At 42.0% G+C, this 25,938-nt stretch overlaps 1 protein-coding gene across 1 annotated transcript in view; it reads left to right on the top strand.

Annotated features, from left to right (window-relative positions):
• Nucleotides 1-3,614: 3,614 nt before the first annotated feature.
• The window catches only part of HTR1E (5-hydroxytryptamine receptor 1E), a 79,775-nt gene continuing 57,451 nt past the window's right edge, over nucleotides 3,615-25,938 (top strand). Inside the window, exon 1 of the mRNA XM_075554031.1 lies at nucleotides 3,615-3,791. The gene's annotated coding sequence lies outside the window, so the exon portion shown is untranslated. The remainder of the gene's footprint in view (nucleotides 3,792-25,938) is intronic.

Here is a 25,938-nt window from a genome sequence, read left to right as displayed (position 1 = left end):
TGTTCCCCTCCACCATGAGAAGGGAGGGTCTCCCTCCATCAGCCTGGGTCTCAGAATGAAGCCATGTGGATTGGAGCTGCATCCAATCCACAGATAATATATACTGTGGGCAAGAAATAAACATTGGTTGCAGTAAATCATTGAGATTTTGGGGTTGTTTGTCCCCATAGAATATTTTATTGGAAATTCACTAATGCAGACCTCTGTATAGAGACCACTTACACTTTTCCTCTGGCTTTAGTCAGAGAACAGGGATACATGCAATAGGAAGCTCAGTAAAACGAGATTGATATTGTCATGAGGTTGCTGGCTTGGTTTCGTGGGATAAGTTAAGGAGAGAATCTAGGACAATGAACTCAACAAATTCAAATTCCATGCCCACCACAGCTCCTCCCCTTCCATGTTTTTCCTACTTCCACTGTGGCGATGGTTTGGTGAACAAGGCTGTGCCTTGTGAAGTTTGAAGGAAAATGCAAGATGTAGGCATGTGTTTTATGTATGTACTAAAGTGAGATTTCAACATCCAAAAGAAAATGGACAAATGTGATTATTATGTGTCTTAGGGAAGGCAATAGTCCGTTGTTGCCCACTTTTCCGACACCTCTCCCAGCCACTACTCACTCTGTCTCCTATATTCACATTTACCACAAACAACTCCGCCTCCAGCAATTAATTCCTGATTCTCGAGACTGACTTAGATTTTCCTCTTAGTTTCTACAGCACCTTATACTTCTGGCATCTCCCAATTATCACTCCAGATTTAATTTACCAGTTTGCAAATCAGTCTTCCCACGTAGACATGGGAGTCTGGGGGAGAAGGAACTGCTTCTTCTTATTTATACCCCAGGAAGCAGTGCATGCCTGCAATATGGTGACTGTTTATCATTTCTGAATGAAGAGTGAATGAACAAGTGAATTTTTAAAATTAACCCCTTATTAACGACTTTGCATTTTGCACTTCAAGTAGATAAATTTGTTATAGCATGGGCTCCACTCAATATCTACATGCTTTTTGAGCTGACAAGATATTTACCACTATTAAATGAGGTTGTGACTTCTAATTACTTACAATCTAAATACCAATCAAAACTCAAATGGGCAATCTACAAATTGAATTATTGGTTCCTAAAAGAAGAGAGTGTTGGCTTTTATTAAGATTGGTTAAATATATCCCAGCAGTCAATTAATAGCTTGAAAATTATCATGAAGCTCATAGGGCTACAATCTGCCAAAACAGAGGTATTGTGAGGTATGACCAGGATCCCTTCCAAGTGTATCATATGCTTTCATAGTTGTGTAAACTGTAAAAACCAAACAATACTCCAAAACCAAACTCATTATCATCCGGTTCCTTCCAACCAACAGCAGCCCTGTGGACAGAATAGACTTGCCACAATGTTTTCCACAGCTGTAATCTCTAGGGAAGCAGATTTACACACTTTTTCCTGTGGAGACGACGGTGGGCTTGAACCTTCTGACTAGTAGCCAGTCTCTTGACAACTGGGCCACCAGGGCTCCTTATTAGTCTCCTAAAAAAAAAAAAAGACAATATAAGCTCAAATTTCCCTCATCTTTTTGAATGACTTCAGAGTAGTCAGTCAGCCATGCCCTTACTTAACCTCTAAACAAGACCCAAAATATCCCAAACTCAACGCCATTGAGTCAACGCTGACTCCTAGTGACTCTGTAAGGACAGAGTGAATCTGCCCGTGGATTTCCGAGACTATAACTCTTCGTTGGAGTCGAAAACCTCATCTTTCCCCCTTGCGGTAGCTGCTGATTTCCAACTGTGACCTTGCAGTTGGCAGCCTAACGTATTACCACTCCACCACCAAGACTCCCAGATATCTTGAGTTGTATGTGGCTCTTTTTTAAGATGGAGTACATATTCTGTTGTATTTATTTTTCACACAATACCTCTATTATCAAACAAAATTCTGGGTGGCTTAGAAGCACCAATCCTCTTTAGAGGGAAAGCACCCTACTTTGCTAGCCTCTTCACTGTTCGCCTTGACTATTCCGTTAGCCTCTAGACGACTTAAGCTATGTTGTTAGTTTAATAAGGTCAACGGAAGCAAATATCCTTTAAAGACTACAGTTTGCCAACTTTGTCTTGTTGCGTTCAAAGCCTCCTCATGCCCGGCCCGGCTGGTTGTCTGAGGCCATCCAGAAGGGAAGAGGGAGGTATGCAGTCTTCCCTTTTCGAACAAGAACATTTTTCACTTGCTTTCAAATTGCAAGTTGAATAAACCTTCGCAATTTAAACAGAACACTATACCCAAGGATAGCAAACAGGAGACCGGCTATTAGAGGACTTTTTCTGGGGGGTTCTGAAATCATTTTAATATAAAAATTGTATCAGGCTGTCTGCATGTCACCTTGTCTCTATAAGATTTCATTTCTGTTTCATTTTATAATGCCCCAACTCCCCTCTCTCACCTACCAGTTTCTCATTCACGTGTTCTGTTCCGTTTTGCAAAATGCCAAGGAATCAATCTATGTAAAACATCAAGGGCTCAGGACTACCCAAGTTACACACAGGAAATGCCCAGTTAGTGCTAAGTACAGACACGTGCATTAGCAATGCCGTAAAGAGTTTCCTCCTGAACTACTAGGGAAAAGGTGCGAATCCACCAGACACCCTGCGTGAGAAAGATGTGACTTTCTACTCCCATAAACAGTTATAGTCTGGGAAACCCACGGATAAGTTCTACCCTGTCCTAACGGGCCTCAGTAAATAGCAATCCACTCGATGGCTATCTCCCGGGACACTTGGCAGTGAGCAAACTCTTCCGCCACCCTAAATGCCAGCCTCCAGGAAAAGGCCCGCCAGAAAATGTCGAGGTTTCCACAGCAAGTTTCTCAGTTCCATTTACTCACCCACCCCCACCCCCTCCCACGCCCTCACCCACCGTCTCCTTTTCTTTGCCTTCCCCACCTTTCTAGACTCCGTCTGCTTTCTCCCGCCCTAGGTCCCTTCCGCCCACCCCTCTCCATTGGTGTTGAAGGGAGTTTTCAACCCTGGAGGAAAAAACGAATTCACCTCCACAGATGGTTGGCCTGGGAGAGCCAGAGAGGACAGCCACAATGGGCACCCCCTTCCTGTCTTCCTCTCCTCTTCCTCCCTTCGAACCCAGGCTCAGGACAGAGGAGGAGACTAGAGTACACCGGTGTACTCGCTGCGCCCACTGGACCCTTCCCCGTCTGGGCTGCCACCCAAAGGGGGCTTAGGAAGGGGGACTCTTGCCCACACCTCCAGCCCCAGGGGCCGGCTTCATAGCGTAGACAGCACTGCCCTCTGGTGTCTGGGTGCCATCGCTCCAGACGGACCCTTTACAGCCTAAGTGAGACCGGGAGCGCTCCCAGCTCGGACCCCTGGTCCCCGGCCACTGCCCGCCTGCCTCGCGGGCTCAGCCCACCCCTTCCTCTGTCCATCACTGGTGGCTGCCACCTGCAGGGTGGCGTGAATACCCTGCCCCCTGCTCCTTCTCCTCCCTCTCCTCCCCCTTCTCCCTCTCCTCCCCCTCCTCCTCCTCTTCCTCCTCCTCCTCCTCCTCGCGGCTCTCCCTCCCGCCCGCTCTTCCAGTGGGAGCGCCCAGACTCGGCGGAGCGCAGTGCCGGCCTCCCGCAGCCTCCGCTCGTTCTCCGCAGCCCGGGGCGCGGCGCGGGCCCAGGACGGGTCAGCTGCGGGCTGGACCGGCCCGGAGACGGCGACGGGAGCCGCGGGGCAAAGGAGCCCGTTTGGAGTGGGACTTCTGGAGGAGCCAGCGGTGGCACGCACCGCCTGCCAGGTGAGGGGCGCTCCGTGCGTTCGAGAACAACCTCGGCTTCCCTTCTCGCCCACCCCTAGGCAGGGGCTCAGCTCTGAGGGGGTCGGGGGGCGTCGTTTGGTGGTGGTTGTTTTGCCTCCCGGATGGTGGCACAAAGGCTGGGACCCGGGGTGTGGTGAGGGAGACGACGGGGTACCGTCTGCCGCCTGCTCCTTGCACTTCGTAGTGTAAGTTGGGGTTTCCTCCCCAAAGCCCCCAAACTTGTGAACCTGAACCTCTACATGGGTGTGACTGTGATTTAAGAATTGTACCCTGCTTCCTTGTCAAAGGATGCTAGGCAGCTTAAAGATTAAATAAATGAGCGCGTGGTGCTAGGAGGAGAAAACTTGAATAGAAATCAGTGATTTGTGTGGCGTGCTCCGGGGACCACAGGAGGACAAGGGATTTCAAAGTCGACGCTGACTGAAATACCTTTGATTCCATGGGGCTGCGCGGTTGCTCCGGCCCTCGGAAAATCATGATGTGCTCAGTCCTTATCAAGAGCATAGCCCGGAGGGGAGGTGATGGGGCTGACTCTTTTTTAAACTACAAAAATAAAGCTTTGAAAGTGTACTTAGAATGGTAAGTTTGGTCTTAAGCCATTCCCACCAAATCCCGTAAGGTGAGGCACTGGCCCACTGTGTAGGAAATGAAAGTGAACGGTGGCTGGATCTAAGAGGATCCTGCTCATGTCATGGGAACATACATGGTGTGGCATGTTCGATGATGTGTGCATTTGTATGTTTCGGCTGCATCCCGATTTGGAAATTACCTTCTCTTACAACCCTGCTTGTCCTTGAGTTAAGAGGTTATCAGCATCCCGAGATGTTTCTTTTTAACTTGCCCGTTTCCCCACCCTCTCTGCCTCCTATACCAAAGCGTTCAGTGTCTAACTGGGAATACTAGATAGACAAATAGTCAAAAGGTGATATTTTTCCCCAAAAAAAACAAGGTTTGCTGTTGGTTGTTGTTTGCCTTCTTACACAGACCCCCAAGCAGTGCATGCGCCTGAACTGAACTGGACATTGCTCCAAGAACACACATCTGCCATAGTGAGCCCTTCAGCTATAGTGAGCATGGGCTTAGGTGAGTCAGCACTGGGAGTCACTTGCAGCCTCTTCCATGGGAAGCATCTTTAAAAGGCAAAGAGGAGCTTTGGAACCAGCCTTCCTCAGCTTGTTTTCCTACTGAATTGACCCTGTCTTCGACAAACAAATGAGCGGAGGCATTTAAAGTCCACTTAGGAAATGCAGGAAAAGGAGCCAGCGCACCTTTTCCTCCTTCAGCATTTTAAGCCCCAGAGTATGAAACTGTAAAAACTAAGCAGGGACTCTGCTCAGTTTCTCTCTCGTGTTTAAAGCAAAGTATGTTGTTTCCTTTGAACACTGGAAAGCACCTCACAACTAACCATTCTGTGGCCCAGAGGTGGAAGCAGTGCTTCCTCCCCAGGTATTCATCACTGAGAGAGCTATAATGAGACACTCAGTCAAATCCGGATTCATCATTGTTGATAGAATGTAAGCTGTTATGTCATGCCTTGCCGGATAAGGGCTATAGAAGCCCGAGAATTGCTACAGATCTCTGTGTAAATTAGGATTGGATCATGACAGACCCAGAAATAAGCTTTAAAAATTATGTATCTGAGACCTTGGTTTTCATGTATATATGTAAGCATATATGAATATTGTTTGTTCGGGTGTTTTTTCATGAAGAGGTTCAGGAATGAAGAAGGTAATTTTACAGTTAAAAGTATTTAAATTGGCAATGTGCACCCACCACCTAACACACTCAAAATTCTACAAAGGCTAATGCAAGTTATACGTGCCCTGTATTTTGCTCTTCTTGCCCATGCTAGCTTCAACCCTGGCGTATTCCCAGACCAGGGGCTCCCGGAAATGCTCCCCTCCCCCACACTCTCTTGGACAGGTGCATTAGCTTCCCTTTCCCACTCACCCAAGAGCCACTTCGTTGTGCTGACAGCCAGGCAAGCTATCCTAGTCAAGACATTGCTCTCCAGTTGAGGAAAATTATCGAGTTAGGGAGTTTCAGAGGTGGTGTCTAGGAAGAAAGAAAATCTAGTGCCACTGATAGACGCTCCCATTTCCATATTATTTGATGGGATTATGATTCAGGATCAAAGGGAAGAAGATGTGCCATTAGGAGCAATGTGTCTCCACTGCACACAAGTACCTCTCTGGCAACACACACTACACTCTTCCACCCCACTCCTCCCTCCCAACACCACCGAAAACTAAAATTCCAAATCTGTTACTATCTGATTCATGGCAAATAGATAGTCACTACCACCACCAAATATTCTATAGATAAGGTAAGATGTGGGCAAGGAGAGAGAGAAAACCATGATTGGGGAGGTGGGGCAGTGGCTCTCTAGAGAGAATGCTTTTTCTCTTCATTTCTTACTGATGAGAAATTTTGTAAAAACAGTGATCTGGCCCCCAAAGCTTGGGGGCCATGTCAGCCAAATTTTCAAAGCCTGGCTTCCTTTGACTAAAAGTGTTCTCACAGACATGCAATCTAGTTTTCATGCTTCAGTATTCAATTCTACATTTTGTAGATTAAAGAACTGAGAAGCAGAATTTATGGAGATCATTTGGTCAATAAATTGATAATGAATACTAAGAATCTTGTGATAATGGATCACAAGAAATTAGAAATTTCCTGATATAGGTGTTTGTCTGTGTGTGCGCATGTACTTCTCTTGCTTTTTACGGATCTGAAATATTTATATAACAAACTAAACCCTGCAGGACAGAACGGCCCCCACCGGGTTTCCAAGGCTGAAATCTTTACAGGGCAAACTGCCGCATTTTCTCTGATGGGGCAGCTCATGGGTTTAAACTCTCTGTTGGTTAGGAGCCACTTGCTTAGCCACTGTCCCACCAGATGTATTATAGCAAAACTTTTGCCAATTCAGAACCTTTTACATGCAAAATTCAATGACATTATTTGCGTTCATCACAGTGGGCAATCATCACTGTCGTTTTCCAACCTAGTGCCCTGGTGGGTAAGCTTTGAACTGGTCTACAGTTCAAACCCACCAGCTGCTTCAAGGGAGAAAAATGAGGCTACCTTCTCCCATAAACGCTTATAGCCCCCGAAACCCTATAATAGGGGCACTAGGAATCAGAAACAACTCTATGGAAGTCATTGGGGGGGGTGTTTATTTGTTTGCTTGTCATTCCTCTCTCCTGTCCACTCCTGGTAACCACTAATAAGCTTTGACCTCTATACATCTGCCTATTTCTTACAAGGGAATGAATACACTATCTGGCCATTTTTTACTGAATTATTTTACTCCATATTGTTTCAAGTTTCCTTTGTGTTGTAGCACATATTCATTTCTCTTTGCAGCTAAGTTGAATCCCATTAGGAGACTTGGTGGCACAGTGGGTAAGCGGTTAGCAGCTAACCAAAAGCTTGGTAGTTCAAACCTACCCACCTTTTCACATTCGAAACATATGACAATCTGCTTCAGTAAAGATTTACAGCTGTGGAAACCCTATGGGGCAGTTGTTCTCTGACCTATATAACCATATAGAGTTGGAATTGAATAAGGGTACTGAATATGTATAGATTAATATTCCACTATATATACATATATATTTATATACACGTACATGACATTTTGTTTATTAATTCATCTGTTGATGGGCATTTTAGGCATTTCTACCTTTTAGCTATTGTGATTAGTGCTTCATTGAATGTTGGTATCCTAGTATCTGCTTGTGTTTCTGTTTTCAATTCTTTGGGGTATATACCTATGAGTGAGTTTGCTAGATCATATGATAATTCTGTGTGAATCATTTTTTTTCAATTTTAGGAATCTCATTGCCTTCTTTTTTTGTTTTAAACATTTTATTAGGAGCTCATACAACTCTTATCACAGTCCATACATATACATACATCAATTGTACAAAGCACATCTGTACATTCTTTGCCCTAATCATTTTCTTTTCTTTCTTTTCTGTGTGAATCATTTTAAGGAATCACCAAACTGTTTTATACAGCAATTGTAATATTTGCCATTTCCATCATCAATGGACAATTTATCCACATCCTCACTAATACCTTCTCTCTTCTCTTCTTCCTTGTTTGCTTTCATCCTGGGTGTTTGCTGTTGCTGTTGTTGGTGGTGTGTGCTTGTTTTAATCATAGTTAATCTAGTCTAATGTGAAGTGGTCCCTGATCATGACTTTTATTTCATCACCTTAAGGACTGACAGCCTCAGAAACCCTGCCTAGGATCAGTTTGAGTCAGAATCAGCTAACTGGCAGTTGATAAGGAGTCCTGATGGCACTATGGTTTACACGCTGGCCTCTAATCACAATGTTGACAGTTCAAACCCACAGGAGGAAGAAGCAACTGTCTCCTCGTGTAAAGATTGATGGACTCAGAAGCCCTAGAAACCAAAGCCAAGCTCACTGCCATTGAGTTGATGCCAAGTCACAGAACCCCTTTAGAGGGTCAATAAGTGTTAGAATTGGCTCAATGGCAATAAGGTGTTGTTGTTGTTGTTGTTTATTGCTAACAGTGCCAAGCATCTTTTCATGTACTTGTTAAATTGCAATTGTATTTCTCCTTTGTTGTCTCAGCAGCTGTAAATTATTGGTTCACTGCAGTCCTTGTCCTGATTGATAGCAGTGATTTTATTTCATTGTTCTATTATGGGTACTTTAAGTTGTGCTAAATGAATGATGCACGTAGCCAGTGTATCGCTGCTAGAACTAGGTTCATTGTTAGAAAGCTCGCTTCTATTGATCACTTATTAACATTCAAAGTTGTAGGTTTAGGAAGTACAGATCCTTAAGAACTGCGGTTCTCAACCTGTGGGTCATGAACCCTTTGGTGGTCCAACTACCTTTCACAGGGGTCACCTGATTCATAACAATAGCAAAATTACAGTTATGAAGTAGCAACAAAAATAATTTTATGGCTGGAGACCACCACAACATAAGAAACTGTATTAAAGGGTCGCGGTATTACAAAGTTTGAGAACCACTGCTTTAGAAGAAGCTGTTAAATGTGGTCCTTCTACAGCTGGATAATTTTTAGCTTCAGGTTATAAGGGGAAAGCATTTTTATACCAAGATAATATTTTGATAAGTACTTAGTAGCAGCATCAATAGCAGCTTGCAGTTCTAAAATTCTCAGATCATTCTAGTAGCCCATCTACCTAAATAGCTACCAAATAAAGCTCAGCAAGACCCTGTTAAATGCCTTCCTTCAGATGTGCTTCCCCTTTATGCTTTCATCAGAGATAGGCAAGTGGTGTTAATTTGCGAAAGGTTTGTGAAGGATTTGACTTGATGCTAAAGCATGGATTTTAGTGCAGCGGATTGTCCAGGGAATTCCAATCTGTGTCAAGAATTCATGTTACGAGATTGAAGACAAGCAAGAGTGCCTGTATAGAGTAATCTACACCAAATGGGCAGTGAAATGGACAAGACACACCTCTTTAAAAAACGACTTCAGTGTCGGAACCCTAGTAATGTTCATAATTATCTTCAGAAACCCAGTCATTTACCATCTGCACTGGGGGATGCGTGGGCTCAGGGTGGGACGGAACTAACATGCTGAGGCACTGTTATGCTTCAGGGACTATACATACATCCTTTTATTTTTTGCTTACAAGAACACTGGGAAATGATTATTTTCAGCCTCTAATTCATTCATTCATTCATTTAAAAATTTGTTTTTGTTGTTTCCAAAGAGTTGGAGACCTGTAAATAGTTGGCATGGCAAAAAATTGTATGATGGGTATATTTACAAAAATAACAGAAAATGTAAAGAGTAACTGTTAGGCTGCTTATCTATAACCAAATACCTCCTGAAATTTGGTTCCTTTGTTTGGTGTTTACTCATCGTTTCATGGCACATCCCAGTTTACTGGCCAAATAACATATTCAATGCTGTTTTCAACCTGCTAACTTGTTGTGAAGTGCCGAGGTCAAGAATAAGAGAAGAAATGGAATGGGTTGCTAACTGCCTCCATGAACGTGCCTCCTTTGCCATGGGACTTGACATGAATGATGGCTGCCTACCATTACTCAGCATTTGATCAAAGAGTCTATAGAACACTCCTGATCAAAATGAAGACAGCGCAGACAAGAATTTCAAATTCTCATATAATCTAGATGTTCTAGAGGTATCAAGGCTGGAGCCCTGGTGACATAAGGTCAGCAGTTCAAAACCATCAGCTGCTCCATGGGAGAAAGATGAGACTTTTGACACCCGTAAAGATTTATGGTCACAGAAACCCTCGGGGGAAGTTCAACCCTGTTCTGAAAGGTTACTATGAATTGGAATCAATTCCATGACAGTGAATTTGGGGGTGTTGCTGTTTTGTTTTGTTCTATGGAGGTTGGATGGATCCTTAAAACTATCTAAACCTGAACCCAAAGGTAGTCTCTGAAGTTTTCTTTTAAAAAATGTAACTGGGTTAGCCTGATTAGTAAAGACTATCTTTTAAGCTTTATGGCATCAAATTGGCAACAGCAAGTCAGGAGATTAAATAGGAAATGTAGGAGATAGTGGGTTTATGGTAATGGTCAGAGCAACTCACAACATAGAGTGAGAATGATTGTACAACTCAAAGACCATTCCTTGAATTATTCGTGTATCAATTGTCAATAAGTGTATGTTCTGTTGTGTATATTATCAACAACAACAATAACAAATTATAAAACAATAAAGCAAATTATATTAAAATTATAAAACAATAAAGCAAATTATATTAAAATACCGATATCTCACCTAAATTCTGAGTCTGCTCTCCCTGACAGGGAGCTGGCAGAAATTTATCATGAGTGCAACATACATGCACAAGAGTGTAGCTAGAGAGATTTGGAAGTCTGTGGATTATGGAAAGGAACCTGTGAATTTGGAGTTTACACTATAGGCCAGGGAGGATCATTATAGGATTTTGAAACAAAAGCATTTATTAAGAACAATAAACAAAAACAAAATAATCACTGCCCTTGACTACACTCTAACTCGTGTGACCCTACAAGAGAGGGTAAAATTGCCCCTGTGGGTTTCCAAGATTATAACTTTTTCCAGGCGTAGAAAACCTCACCTTTCTCCTGAGAAATGGCTAGTTGTTTTGAACCACTGACCTCAAGGTTAGCAGCTCAACTTGTAACCACTACATCACCAAGGCTCTAAAATAATAGTAGGCATACAAAATTATTTAAATCATAATTGTTAAGCTATTCTCATAGTAAACATACTCCTAAAACCAACCACCACTGATACAATAAATGGAGCATCCACAATCTCCATACTACATCTGCCCAGGCATGATTTCACCCTCCTCCCTCAATGTAACCACTACCTGCCTTCCAGTACCATAGGTTACTTGCAACTTTTTTATAAATCCAATCCTACAGAATGATCTCATATGTGATTTGATTTAACATTACATGCATCCATTAAGGCCATTCGTGTTGATGGTTATACTAAGTAGCATTCTATTGTATGAATAGATCATAATTCAGTTATCCATTCTACTATTAATGGGTATTTGCTGTTCCCAGGTTTTTTCTATAATAAATAATACTCCATTATAGTAGTGTAAGTTGTTGACTAAAATAATAAGTTTGTTGTTAACAGAAAGTTCACTCTAGTATGAACTGGAAATGGGCTTGGAAGAGCAATTACCATAGTTTAAGTGAGAGGTAACAAATGCCCAAACCAAGGCATTAGCAAGAGCCTGGAAGAGAAGAAAACAGAAAGCAGCGAAGTTGTGGTTGTAGAAGAAGGTAATAATAAAATGTGGAGGCTAAGTGGATGGGAGGAAAGTGTGGAGCAGAGGATAATTTCCAGGTTCTTAAACTTGGTAGATCATAATTCCTTTCACTAAGGCTGAGGAGTAATTATATTTATTAGATCTCAGATGTGTTTAAAGAATTACCCAACATGACTATAGGTTTGTATTTCTGCTACAAAAAAACTGGGGTTTTTTTCTCACTCTGTGTCATTGTCCTATAACAGTCACCTGAAATTAACATTATAAATTTTACCATTTAGAATTTAGGGTAAGTGAATGGAAACAAAATAAACATAATATGAAGGATCTTATCTTGTTCTGAATAGTTCAGAAGGACAGTCCAGTTAGCAAAATGTTCAGATGCAGATATATTGCAATGCTTTATGGAAGGATTTCCTAATTTTTATTAGACAGACTGTCTATAAGGTGTGGTCCGGCATCAATGAGAAGCTACTAAGGCACTTCTTTGGGTGGAATTTAGGGTGCAGGATGGTTTTTCAGGAGCAGTACCTTTGGAAGCCGCCATGGAAATAAGTAGGAAGCAGGATCGTAAGAGCGAAGGTGAATAACAAAGTGGGTTCAAGGACAGCTTTGCCAGACTCCCTGGGGAACTCTAAGCAAAAATGACCTAGTAGAGTTTCCCCAAACTGTATCAAAACATTCAAGCTTTTAAATCCCTTCTTCAAAAACCGTTGAATGTGGGCCATCCAAAGAATGGCATAACATTGGGTGCCGCAGCTTTCTGCAGGGGAAAGCGTCCTGGAGAGCTTGACGGATGAAAATTCTCCGGGAGAGCAGTCCAAGCTATGCATTCTCCCTTGGAGGAGGGAACTGGACGGTGTGCTTCTATTTCTCTCAGAATATTTTTCCTATGACTTCAATTTAGTGGCTTAAACCAGATTGCTAGAAACTAGAATTCGGAGATCTTTATTTACATATTTCATCATACCCAAGTCTCTAGCCAGCGAAGATTTTATAAATTACTGTGAATGATTTGCCATTTAGCCTTTAGTCTCTCCTCTCTCCCACTTCAACAAGTAAACGTATTACTTAAGCCATTCATGGTGCATGGAAGCAGAAATCTCTATAAACCTGTGTTTCTTCTATGTAGAACGACTCATATGAAAGTTGAAAGGAACACCTGGAAAAAATGTAGAAAGGATACTATGAAGATCAGTCTCTCACTCTTCTCTCTTTTTCTTTTGCTCTCCTTCCTCTCCTCCTCCTCCTCCTCTCCTCCTCCTATTCCTCCTCGTTCTCCTCCTCCTCCTTTCTTCTTCTTCTTCTTCTTCTTCTTCTTCTTCTTCTTCTTCTTCTTCTTCTTCTTCTTCTTCTCTCTTCTCTCTCTCTTCTCTCTCTCTCTCTCTCTCTCTCTCTCTCTCTCTCTCTCTCTCTCTCTCTCATTTTTGCCATAATTTCTCCAACACTTTGACAGTCCATGGTACTGTCAATATTCTTCACCAATACCATAGTTCAAATCCATCAATTTTTCTTTAGTCTTCCTTATTTAGTGGTTTTTTTTCTCTTTTCTTCTTTTACATTTTATTAGGGACTCAAACAACTCTTACCACACATACATATACATACATCCATACATATACATACATATACATACATCAATTGTATAAAGCACATCCATACATTCCCTGCCCCAATCATTCTCAAGGCATTTGCTCTCCACTTAAGCCCCTTGCATCAGGTCCTCTTTTTTTTCCCCCCTCCCTCCCCATTCCCCCCTCCCTCATATGCCCTTGGTAATTTATACATCGTTATTTTGTCATATCTTGCCCTATCCGGAGTCTCCCTTCCCCCCCTTCTCTGCTGTCCCTCTCCCAGGGAAGAGGTCACATGTGGATCCTTGTAATCAGTTCCCCCTTTCCAACCCACTCACCCTCCACTCTCCCAGCATCGTCCCTCACACCCTTGGTCCTGAAGGTATCATCCACCCTGGATTCCCTGTACCTCCAGCCCTCATATGTACCAGTGTACAGCCTCTGTCCTATCCAGCCCTGCAAGGTAGAATTCGGATCATGGTAGTTGGGGGGAAGAAGCATCCAGGATCTGGGGGAAAGCTGTGTTCTTCATCGATACTACCTCACACCCTAATTAACCCATCTCCTCTCCTAAACCCCTCTATAAGGGGATCTCCATTGGCCGACACTTGGGCCTTGGGTCTCCACTCTGCACTTCCCCCTTCATTTAATATGATATATATACATATATACACATACATATATACATATACACATATATACACATATATACACATACATACACACACTTATATCTTTTTTTTTTTTGCATGATGCCTTATACCTGGTCCCTTTGGCACCTCGTGATCGCACTGGCCGGTGTGCTTCTTCCATGTGGGCTTATTTGCTTCTGAGCTAGATGGCCGCTTGTTCACCTTCAAGCCTTTAAGACCCCAGACACTATCTCTTTTGATAGCCGGGCACCATCAGCTTTCTTCACCACATTTGCTTATGCACCCATTTGTCTTCAGCGATCCTATCATGGAGGTGTGCAGTCAATGATATGATTTTTTGTTCTTTGATGCCTGGTAACTGATCCCTTTGGGACCACTCGATCACACAGGCTGGTGTGTTCTTCCATGTGGACTTTGTTGCTTCTGAGCTAGATGGCCGCTTGTTTATCTTCAAGCCTTTAAGACCCCAGTCACTATCTCTTTTGATAGCCGGGCACCATCAGCTTTCTTCACCACATTTACTTGTTCACCCACTTTGGCTCCAGCCGTTGTGTCGGGAGAGTGAGCATCATAGAGTTCCAATTTAATAAAAGAAGGTAGTCATGCATTGAGGAAGTGTTTGAGTAGAGGCCCAAGGTCCTTCCGCCACCTTAATACTTGACCTATAAATATAGACACATAGATCTATTTCCCCATCCTCCTATATATATTTGCATGTACATGTCTTTGTCTAGACCTCCATGAATGCCCTTTGACTCCTAGCTCTTTCCTCCATCTCCCTTGACCTTCCTCCTGCCCTACTACCATGCTTCATCGCCACCTGGGCTAGAGTATACCTCTTCTCTAAGCAACCTTACCCTTGATCATTTCCCACCATGCCTGCCACTCCCCTTTCTCTACCATTTGGGGTCCCATGTTTTTCCCTTGTCCCTGGGTTTGTTAACACCACTTCCTTACCCCCCCCCCACCCTAAGTCCCCCCGGAACTGTCGGTCCCGTTGTTTTTCCTCCAGATAGTTCATCCAGCCTGTCCTATTCAGACAGACCTGTGGAGTCACTAACATGCACGAAAACTAGACAGAGGAAAACAAAGCAACAGTATACAACCAGACAACAAAACAACAAAAACAAACCACTGAAAAAGAACAGAACAAAACAGTTCACAAGAGAAAAGCTTGTAGTTAGTTCAGGGATCGTTTGCTGGCCCTTAAGAGCGTTTTCCAGTCCAGTCTATTGGGTCACCATGCCCTGGCCCCAAAGTCCACTTTCAGCATTCCCTGGGGACCTTGCCACTCCATTCCCTTGCTGTTCCGCTGCACTCCCCCAGTGATTTGCCTCGGTGTGGTGGGATCAGGTCAGGTGCAATTCCCACACTGTGTCTCCGGTGCTGTCCCCTGTATCGCCCTTAGTCACTGATATTTAGTGGTTTTCACATGCATATGAGGCAGTTAAAAATACTATGGCTTGGATCAGGCACACCTTAGTCCTCAAAGTTAAATTCTTGCTTTTCAACACGTTGAAGGGTTCTCCTGCAGCAGATTTACCTAATGCAATATTTCACTTGATGTCTCGACTGCTATTTCCATGATCATTCATTGTGAATCCAAGCAAGATGAAATCCTGACAACTTCAATCTTTTCCTCATTCATCATGACGTTGCCTATTAGTCAAGTTGGGAGGACTTTTGTTTTCTTTACAGTTTTAGCTGTTAACAACTAATATCCTAACACAGTATAATCACAGCTAATGCATTGTAAACCTCCATAATGGTATAAGATTAAGATGGATATCAACAACTTTACTCTGGTTGTAGCCTTTGTGCGATGAATTGTGTAAGTGGACATTGTGAGAAAGCTCTCTTGCTTTATTGCTGGGTCCAGATCCTGCAACCTTGGGGGTTCTTTGGACTTGAGCCAGTGGCCTCCCATATAACATGTCAATCCTGGGATCCATCTGCAACCCACCATCCAACCTGCTGTTTTTAGATTCATTCTCCTCTCCATTCACAAGCCTGGCCTGCTGACCTTAGATTCACCCACCTCTGCAGCCAACAGCATGTGATTTTCTTGCCAATCTTGGGCTCATCAGTCCCAAAAGCTGAGAAAGTTAGGAGAAACTTTTAGCTTAGAATTTGCCCACTTCTACAACTACGTAAACCATTATATATATATATGCATATATGTATTTATACATATATATATGGCTAGTTTGCTCCACTAGAGAACCCAGCTTAAAACAGTGAATAAAATATTGAATTACCAAGCCTAAATACTGCCAGAAGAACAAACACATTGGTTTTGGAAGGTCAATCAGAATGTTCTTAGAAGAGAGGATGCCAAATTGTGCTAGGGTCACCCCAATCAACAGACACTCTTACCAGAATGAGAAGCAAAACTTTACTGGACATTAGAAGGTGATTACATTTCTATTGGTGGGAAAATGGGGACAAGCAACCTCCCATTGGAGAAAACAACCCTTAATTATACTTACTTAAAACCCAAGGGGAGAATATGCCTGGTACTGCATTCCTATTTGAATCCTTTTGACCCCTTTTCTAACTAGACCTTGGTAACCCAGGACATGTGCTATAGACTACTGGAATTTCAGACTCTGCTCTTTCAGGGCTCACAGCATCCTTCAGGGACTGTACTAGAAGGACTTGATGTGGGCACACCACTAAGTAAACTGAGCTTTATCTCAAACTCATCTGAAGCCCTTTGACATAAAGCTGAAACTCCCTTGTGTGCGAAGACACAGGTGACTGCTATCCCAAGGGTACAGAACTGGCAGTCATTGGCCTTTGGTTTGGATCTCTTGCCTTAGGGTGAAATATGAAGAGTGGACTGGGACTACCATATATTTACTATTTTACTGCCTTCCTTGCTGTACATCAATCTGATAGGTGTGGTTATGCTGTTGTCAATGACTATTATTGAAAGTTTGCCTATCACTAACTTCTATTTTTTGTGTAATGTGCAGTCACTTAAGAGCTTTACCAGTACACGTCAGTAATTCATAGCCAGCCTACAGAATTACCTTGTGCCCCAGAGAGGTGATTGATAATGTTCTCTAACTTAAAATGATAATGACATCTCTAAGGTGGACCAGAGACATATATAAACTATAGGTGTGTGGATGGATTTGGAGAATGCAATTAATTCTAGCCCAATCTAAGAATAATTGTTTCCTATGGCATGGCCTTGCTTGATTCTCATCCTCAAGAAGAGATCACTGAAGATATGGGTGCTATAGCAAAGTGTGGTGAAGAAAGCAGATGGGACCTGGCTGTTAGAGGGAATAGCATCTAAGGTCTTAAAGACTGTCTTCAGACAAGCAGTCATCTAAGTGAGGTGTGAAGTAAGTCTACACGCATCAGGAAGCTTACCAGCCTAAGTGATCCAAGAATTGTAAATAATAAAATCCAAAAATGAAATAGGGAATGATATCAGAGTTTACATTGTGAACACCTGGTTCATAGTGGGCTCTGGATAACAGTAGGAGCCCCAAATCCATTTTCATAGTCCACACGTAGATAAAGCCTCAGGTGAATTCCCCCCCACCCCACCGACCACAGTGAATCTTCCTGTTATCAGACAGAGAGCATTGAAAAGGCGATTGTGGCAGATACAGTTTGGTTCAAATGCAAGATCTTATCATTTGATCTTCCTTTGGCCCATTTAAAATTGTTTCCATTTTTTAAAAGTCAACAGTTTGAACCTACCAGCCACTTCAGGAGAAGGATGAGACTGTCACCATAAAGATTTACAGCCTCAGAAATCCTATGAAATAACTCGACTCTACTCAGTAAGGTCACTACAACTTGAACACCACTCCCCAGACCCTCCCCCCAATAGCAGTGGATTTTCTTTGGCTCCACCCCTTATGCGGGTGAGCTGGAAAAAAAATCGAGTAATAAGTATACCTTTTAGTTTGTTACTGGCAAATAAATTATTTGTAAGATACATGAATGTTGACAAGCATGCTTCTTATTCCATAGATTTTAAACTAGTGAAATAGCATAGTCTCCTCCTGCTGTGTTCTGAATTATGTTCAGTCCATTTCTAAGGTCACCAGAGACCTTACTTTACACTTAATGTAGAGCAGCACCAAAATGTGCTGACCCCGGGGTTTGGCGACTTACATAGAAGCGAAGCGTCTTCCCAAGGAGAGTTGAAAATGACTTTAGAGGGACACGTTTCCAAGCTCACATGACGTGATTAGTTTCCAGCTTGCTGGCAGAAGCAGTGCCCTTGTGGCAACATTGCAGATGTTTGTTTCCTCCAGCACATCCATAGCAAGTTACACTTTCTTTCTAAAAATCTATGCGGCTCGTACCACTGGGTTTGGATAATCTCCCACATTACCTTGAGAATATTGATATGTCTGCCTCTTTCTCAGAAAAGTACAACATTCGAGTGTACTTTACGAATAATTAAGTATCGGATATTGTCATGACGGTTAGGACACATGAAGCCCAAGCAAACCCACCGTCGTTGAGTTGATTGCGACTCATGGCAGCCTATGGGACAACTGAGTCGACCTGCTCCACCAGGTCCCCAAGGCTGCAAATCTTGAAGGAAGCAGACCACCCTGTTTTGCTCATGAAGGGCAGATGGTGGGTTCAAACCAGTGCTTTTTCTACTAGTAGCCCAATGTTTCACCCACTGTGCTTCCAGGGGTCCATTTGCTATATTAAAGAGTATAATATTTATAGCATATTTTTCACCTGATTAATACAAAGACGTATGAATCTAAGGATGAGGAGTCAAGGAACCGAAACTTGGGGTCAAAAACAGGATCATGCCCCAGCCTTCTGGCTCCATGATCTGCATGGTTTGTCATCTTTATAATGGCAATAATGATACTTGTTCTGCCTACCGCAGCTTCCTTTTGGTGAAGCTTCTGAAATCATTGGATGTCTTTTCATTAACACCTGTGCTCCGTGAAATCGCACCTTGTGCCTTGGTCCTGTTGGACAACACAGCACGAGGGTTACACCAAACTCGGGAGAGCAGTGAGTCACATTCACATCCCTCAGCTTGGCAACTTGGCAACGTCTTGCTTTTAGGAAACGACATAATCTCTCTGAACCCCGTGTTCCAGGGAAAAAGACCACAGATTCAAACATATGCTAGAGGCCCTCTTATTAAGTCTTAAACAGGACAAAGACAACACAAATGTAATTATCCAGTCAAGGAAAACTGTCAGCATATATGCAGTACTGAAAAGGATGGGGGCTACTGACTCACAAACATGATGTTCACTACACATAATAGAAAACAAAGAAGATCACCCCAGGAGCATGATTCAGGCCAGGTCAACCCATCACTGTCACAAGCAGGACTAACCACAGAAGTGAGGAAAGGGCCCCAAGAAGAACACATACACGATTACAAGTTAAAATTGGTTACCTGGTTACTTCTGAAACTTTGATCATCTGGCTACATGGTGGTAGGGGTTACAAGAAAAACCATGATCTCCAGCCTTTAATTAAACAACATGTATCTAATTGTGTACTTTCCATAAATTCTCAAATTCTCCACTTCTGTTGTGTAAGCCCTTTCTGGGTACTAGTTGATCTGCTTTTAGCTACATTCTTCTGGAAGGCAAGCTGTCCATCCTTGGGCTTGCCGCAGACTTGCTAGGAACAACTACATTGCTGATTTAGACTCAAATGAGATTATCTGCGTGTTTCCATTCCCTACTGCTGCTGTAACAGAAATACTTTAAGCAGTTGGCTTTAACAAAATGAAATTTATTTTCTCACAATTAGCAGACTACAAGTCAGCCATCAAGTGAATTTTGACTCATAGCAACTGTGTTAATCTGGGTTAACTAGAGAAACAAATTCATGGACACTCATATATGTGTAAGAGAGAACTTTATATCAAAGAGTAATTGTATATTAATAAAACATCCCGGCAAAGTCCAGATCAAGTTCATAAGTCCAATAATAGCCAATTTGTCCAATGCCAGTCCATAAATTCCTATTCAGATTCCCACAGCACATTCCATGGAAGATCACACGTCAGTGGGTAGAAAGTCTGATGGAGCCAGTGGCAGTGGAAGTATCTCAGCACTGGCATGGGTCTCCACATGGCTCCTCCAGTTCCAGAGCTCTGACTCCATCAGCATAGCTCCATGTGGCTTGTCAGGAGGAAGACTAAGCCAAGAAAGAGTGTGTCCCAACTCCAGGGAGGAAGACAGGAGTTCCCAGAATCGCCAGAAGGTCATGCCCACATAAGACGCCTCCTTGGCTATAACCTGATTGATAGACTAGACTCCACCCCTTTGCTCAAGTTGACAGTAGATTATGTAACTCCTGTGTAGAGTTTCTGATTCTGTTAATCTTTATGAGGGCAGAAAGCCTCATTTTTCTCCCTTGGAGAAGCTGGTGGGTTTGAACTGCTGATCTTAGGATTAGCAGCCCAAAGAGTAACCCACTAGGGATCCTACACTGGTCTTGTCTCATGAACATAACAAAAACCATTTCCCAAATGAGATTATATCCACAGGCATAGAGGTTATGATTTACATTACATACTCTGGATATACACAACGTTAATTGATAACACTATGAAATAAATTTGTAAAATACAAAGCTATGTACAAAATCAAGATTTTATTGCTTTTGTTAACAATGTGGAGACATAAAGCATTAATGCACATCAAAATTAAAACATTATTTCTAATAAGTACATCATATTCTCCAAAAACTCCCTGCCATCAAGTGGATTCTAACTCAGTGCCCTTGTAAGGCACAGTAGGACAACCTTGTGGGTCCCAACACTGTAAACCTTTCTTGGAGTAGAAAGCCTCATCTTTCTTATTTGCTAGAGTGGCTGGTGACCCAACATGTAACCCACTATGTCGCAGGGGTTCCATACCATGTTCTATTGCACAGGTATAACATAACTTATTTAACCAGTCGTTACTTTGAGGTTTTTGGTTCATTGCCACTTTTTCAAAAACTGAAAAATTAAGTTGTGAACATAACCTTTATAAACAAATTTTTGCTTTTATTATTCTGGCTATGTTAGTTAAAGCTTCTAGGAATGGAGTGATTCAAGTCACTAGGTGGGGGAGTGAGGTTTGGTAATTTAACAGTGGTGACAATTTATTAAATGCTGCAACGTTCTCCTCACCCTACCCACAGGCTTTTAGTGCTGGAAATTGCTGCCACTACAATCTAAGTGCAGCAGCCATCTGTCACTAGTTGGGCTTTTCTTGTCTTCCCAGCTGCCTGTCCCTTCTCTGGAACGAGTGCGCGTATTTTCCTGGAAGAACTGCACCTTCTCCCTCTTAGCTCTTATGGTTCAGGTCAAACAATGCAATCTCCGCTCCAAGAGTTACATGTGACCTAACCAATAACAAAGTATTCTCAACCATGTGACTAGTTCCGTGATTGACCGTGATCTAGGGCAGACCAATCAGAACAATGGACTTAATTTAAAGGTTTTACAGCTGTCCTCCAGGAAAAGACATTGTAGCTACATTCAATTTGGCAATTTGAGGATGTATTTCTGGAACTGCTGCAATCTAGCATAAAAGGTGAACCTCCTTAGAATAAAACCAAAACAGAGGAATGGAGAACTGAAAGACGGAGAGAAAAGATTAGTGATTATATTGCTCCAGGTCCTGGATCAACCTGTGCTTGATCTATCCTGGGCCCTGAAGTTTCATGCGAAAATAATATTTGGTTTTGCTTACACCAATTTCAGAGACATTCTGTTCTTTGTATTTCAAAGGGTCTTGACAGATTCAGAGAACTTATACCCTCATTTGATGAAGATGAAATACTTTCTGAGAGCCAAATCCTAGTTCCACCACTTGCTGTGTAAATATAAGAAGGTTACATGAACCTGTCCTTGCCTCCATTGTCCTTCCTACAAATTGGGGATAATACTAGTACTTGACCTCATTAGATTCTTGACGAGTAAAAGAAGTCAATACAGGTTTTGGGGAAAGATCTTAGGAAAGTGCCTAACACATTGTAAGTGCTGTTTTCAAGGGAGAAATTCGAGATGCCTGAGGATGAAGACCAGTTTCACTTTCATTAATGAAGCTCAAATTCACTTTCTCTAGCTAATTCTCCTCGAGAGTTAACCACATTGTCATCTTGATGTCAAAGTTTCGCAATGAAGATTTGAGTGGGCTCCTGCTCATATATTTTAGTATTTCTGGTGAAAAAATGTTTCCAGGAAGTCTAAGCCTCACATAATCAGTCTATGATTGTAACAGTGCCCACAAATTACTATTGGGAGTATAGGTTATGAGTTTTGTAAATTGATGCACAGAAAATAATTAGAGGGGAAAAAACACCTATTTGTAGCTTTTTCGGGTTTAAAAATTTTTAAATAAAATATAAATAAAAATCAAACAAAAATAACACAATGTCACCGAGTCTGTTCTAGCTTATACCAACCCTATGGGACAGAATGGAACTGCCCCGCATGTTTCTTGAGCTATAAATGTTTTTGTTTTGTTTTAATTTTGATTTTATTTGAACAGTTTTATAGGCACGTAATCCACGTATCACACAATCCAATAGTTCAACCATATCAAGCAGAGCTGTACAATCATTACCACAGTCAATCTGAGAGCAGGGCTGTAAATGTGTAGAGAAGTAGAAAGCCTGGGAGCCGCCTGTGGGTTCCAACTGCTGACCTTGCATTCAGCAGTCCCACATGTAAACCATTTCCTACTAACCAGTTGCTCTTTTCCAATGTTTGAATTATCTGCCCCTCAATTAGTGGACTCCATGTACCTAACAGCGCACTGAATGAGTGTGTTTGCTGGGGAAGGCAGCTGCTCTCTCCCAATTGTAACTCAGAGACCATCATGTCTGGCTCTCAGAGATGTGGCATATGGTAAATGAATACACAGCTGCCTGGTGAATTTTTCTACTGAGAATTAGTCTAATTCCTAAATGTACTGCTCATAAAACATTATCATTGTTAAAGCCAAGTCATTTCCTTGAATTTTATAAAATTCCTCCGTCCGTTGAAAAAAGTACATGTCACCTAGTGCTTAATATCATACTATTAAAACCCATGTGGTATTTCTACTTCTATTATTAAAAAAGACTTTCTGACAGCTTTCTTGCCTGCTGTTAAAATGCAGACTGTTCTTTGGGTAGATAGCTTCTTGGCAAGACATTTCAAGGCCCTGCTAGAGATCAAGTGCCCAGGATTCAGAACTAACAAATCTAACTTCCAAGACAGTCCTGCCATAGAACAAGGCACTTCTTTTGTTTTCCTGCCTAGAAACATGAGAAGTTTGATAACATTTCATAATAAATTTCACACGATTGACAGAGACAAAATGAGATAATGTACCTGCCACATGATATGTGCTGTTTATTATAAATTGTCAATGTTTACCCAATTAATTTCTGTTAGTCCGGGTAGACTAGATACATGAAATTCATAGACACTCATATGTGTATAAGAAAGAGCTTTATATAAAGAGTAATTGTATATTAAGAAAACATCCCAGCCCAGTCTAGATCAAATCTGCAAGTCTGATATTAGTCCATATGTCTGATACTAGTCTATAAATTCCTCTTCAGACTCACACACACATGCAATGATGCTGGATGCAGGAGGATCACAGGCCAGTAGGTGGAAAGTCTTGTGGATCTAGTGGCGGTGGAAGACATCTCAGTACTGGCGTGGGTCTCCACATGGTTCCGTCAGCTCCAAGACTCTGGCTACATCAATGTAGCTCCATGTGTCTTGTCGTCAGGAAGACGAAGCAGAGAGAGTCAGTCTGGCCTCCAGTGAACTATTTATCTCCGGTCATCAAGCTGTGACCTGATTAACAGGCTAAACTCCAGCCCTTCACTCTCAATAGCCTCAAGTTGGCACCAGATTATATAACTACCACCATTTCTAAGCCTGATCTAGGTAGTAAACCTTTCTGAGCCTCAGGTTTTTTAGTTGTTTGGTTTTGGTTTTTAATGAATGAATTGGACCGGTATTCTGTATAACGTGTCTTTCAGTTTTAAAATACTACAGCAATGCCCACAAGGGTTCTGTTAAACGGTACAACTCTAACAGAGTCAAACTTGGGAGAATCTTTTACCTGTTTTTCCTACATTGAAACCAGACTGTGTCCATTCTCCAAAGTGATGCTCTCCTCAACTAGTACAGCAGGGTGTGTAAGTTTGTGGTTTTTCTACCTCCTCTGTCACGTGCTTTTCAGAGACTTTTCAGTGTTTTCAGAGAGTTATGTATTTCAACACTCAATTAGAGGAGGAGAGTTTCATGGGTCATTGCCCAACTTTCTTCCCCATGATGATTCTACCAGTAGTATTAACATTCATTCAAATTCCATACTGAATCCTTGACAGGATCGAAAGGCGCCATGATGTTGGTACATGAAAAAACCAAACACTTCATTGATCCACTCGGTTCCTGAAGACCCCTAATATGGATTAGTCCTTCCATTTTTTGTTTTGCACAATTTATGTTGGGTTTATCATCTAGCTGCCTACACTGATAAAGCTCATCTGAAAATTTTATCAGTCCTTAACTTGCTACTTTACCAATTTCGCCTGCAAATTGTCTTTGCTTTTATTTTCACAGTTTTTATACTTTTGTCCAGACTCCAAAGTAAGAAATCAATTTAACTAGCTTTCCTTTAAAGACTTCTGAAAGCCTCCATACATCATCATTAAATCTAACTGGAAAGTTCTTCTTACTGTAAAAGATTTAACTTTTAGAGCTGATGTTATATCCTAAGTGAGTAACTATAGTTCTGTCACTAATGTATTAGCTCCAGGAAGAATTACCTTAGAGAGACTATGAAACAGAAGGTTGTTACTTGTTACACAGACATATTTATATTGATAGTAATGCTCATCTTAAAACACATATTTATTCCTTAGAGTGAGAAGCAGATGACTGCTAGCCTAAGGGCATAGAACTGGCTGACATTAGACTTTGGTTTCATTCTCTTGCCTTGATGGTACCCAATGAATGGTGGCCCAGAACTCTCACGTACTTACTATTTTAATGCCCTCCCTGCTTCGTCGTGGCATGTATTAACCTGATAGTCATGGATCTGCTGTTGTGAATGAGTGTTATTGGAAGATTTGCCCTATCACCCACCCCTCTTGTTTGTATAGTATGCAGTCACTTAAAAGTTTAATCTGTACAAGTCAACAATTCATGCATTATGTTTCATAGCTGGCTTACACTCATATAATTTCCTCTTCTCAACAGTATTTTAAATTCTATACCATTAGCAAAACAAATGACACTATCAATACATAGTGGGTAGGCACTGGGCTGCTAACTAACTGTGAGGCCAGCAGTTCAAAACCACCAGTCAGCTCCTCAGGAGAAGAACGAGGCTTTCTACTCCTGTGAAAAATGTCCAGGCTCCAAGACCCCCAGGGGCAGTCCTTTCCTTCCCTACAGAGTGACTAGGAGTCAGCAGTGATCTGATGGCAGCTGAATTAATGCTCCAAAGTGATGATGGAACACGTTTTCTAACACAAAATGATAATGATGTCTCTAATGCAAACCAGAAACATATATAAACCACAGATGCATGAATTGACTTGGGGGCTGGCACTTAATTCAAGCCCCAATTTAAGAAAAGTTAGTTCTTATGACGTGGCTCTGCTTGATGCTGTCCCTCATGAAGAGATCACTGAAGATATGGGTGCTAGAGCATAGTGTGGTTAAAAAACGTCATGGTGCCCAACAATAAAAAGAATAGCATCTGGGATCTCAAAGGTTTCTTTTTCTTTTTCAAACAATCAGCTGAGTGAGGGGTCAACAAAGTCCACATGGAAGATGCACACCAGCCTGTGTGATCTAAGGAACTGTAAATAATATAATCCAAATCAGTGACATTGTGCTATAGTTTAAGCATTCTGTGGGGTCACCTATCTTTAGAATGGGTAAACATGAATCTCTACTAGTCAGTTGGCCAACTAGCTGTTTTCCAAATTTCCTAGCATAGACAAGTGAATGCTTCCAGTTTTTCATCAACTTGTTGAAACATTTCAGTTGGTATTCCATCAATTCCTGGGGCTTTGTTTTGGCTAATGCTGCTTGAGCTTCCTCCTTCAGCACCACTAGTTCTTGTTGATATACTACGCCCTGGAATGGTTGAATGTCG

Source organism: Tenrec ecaudatus, chromosome 7 (genome assembly GCF_050624435.1).
Source record: "Tenrec ecaudatus isolate mTenEca1 chromosome 7, mTenEca1.hap1, whole genome shotgun sequence".
In the NCBI taxonomy this organism is placed as follows: domain Eukaryota; kingdom Metazoa; phylum Chordata; class Mammalia; order Afrosoricida; family Tenrecidae; genus Tenrec; species Tenrec ecaudatus.
This window is presented reverse-complemented; position numbering and strand designations above follow the sequence as displayed.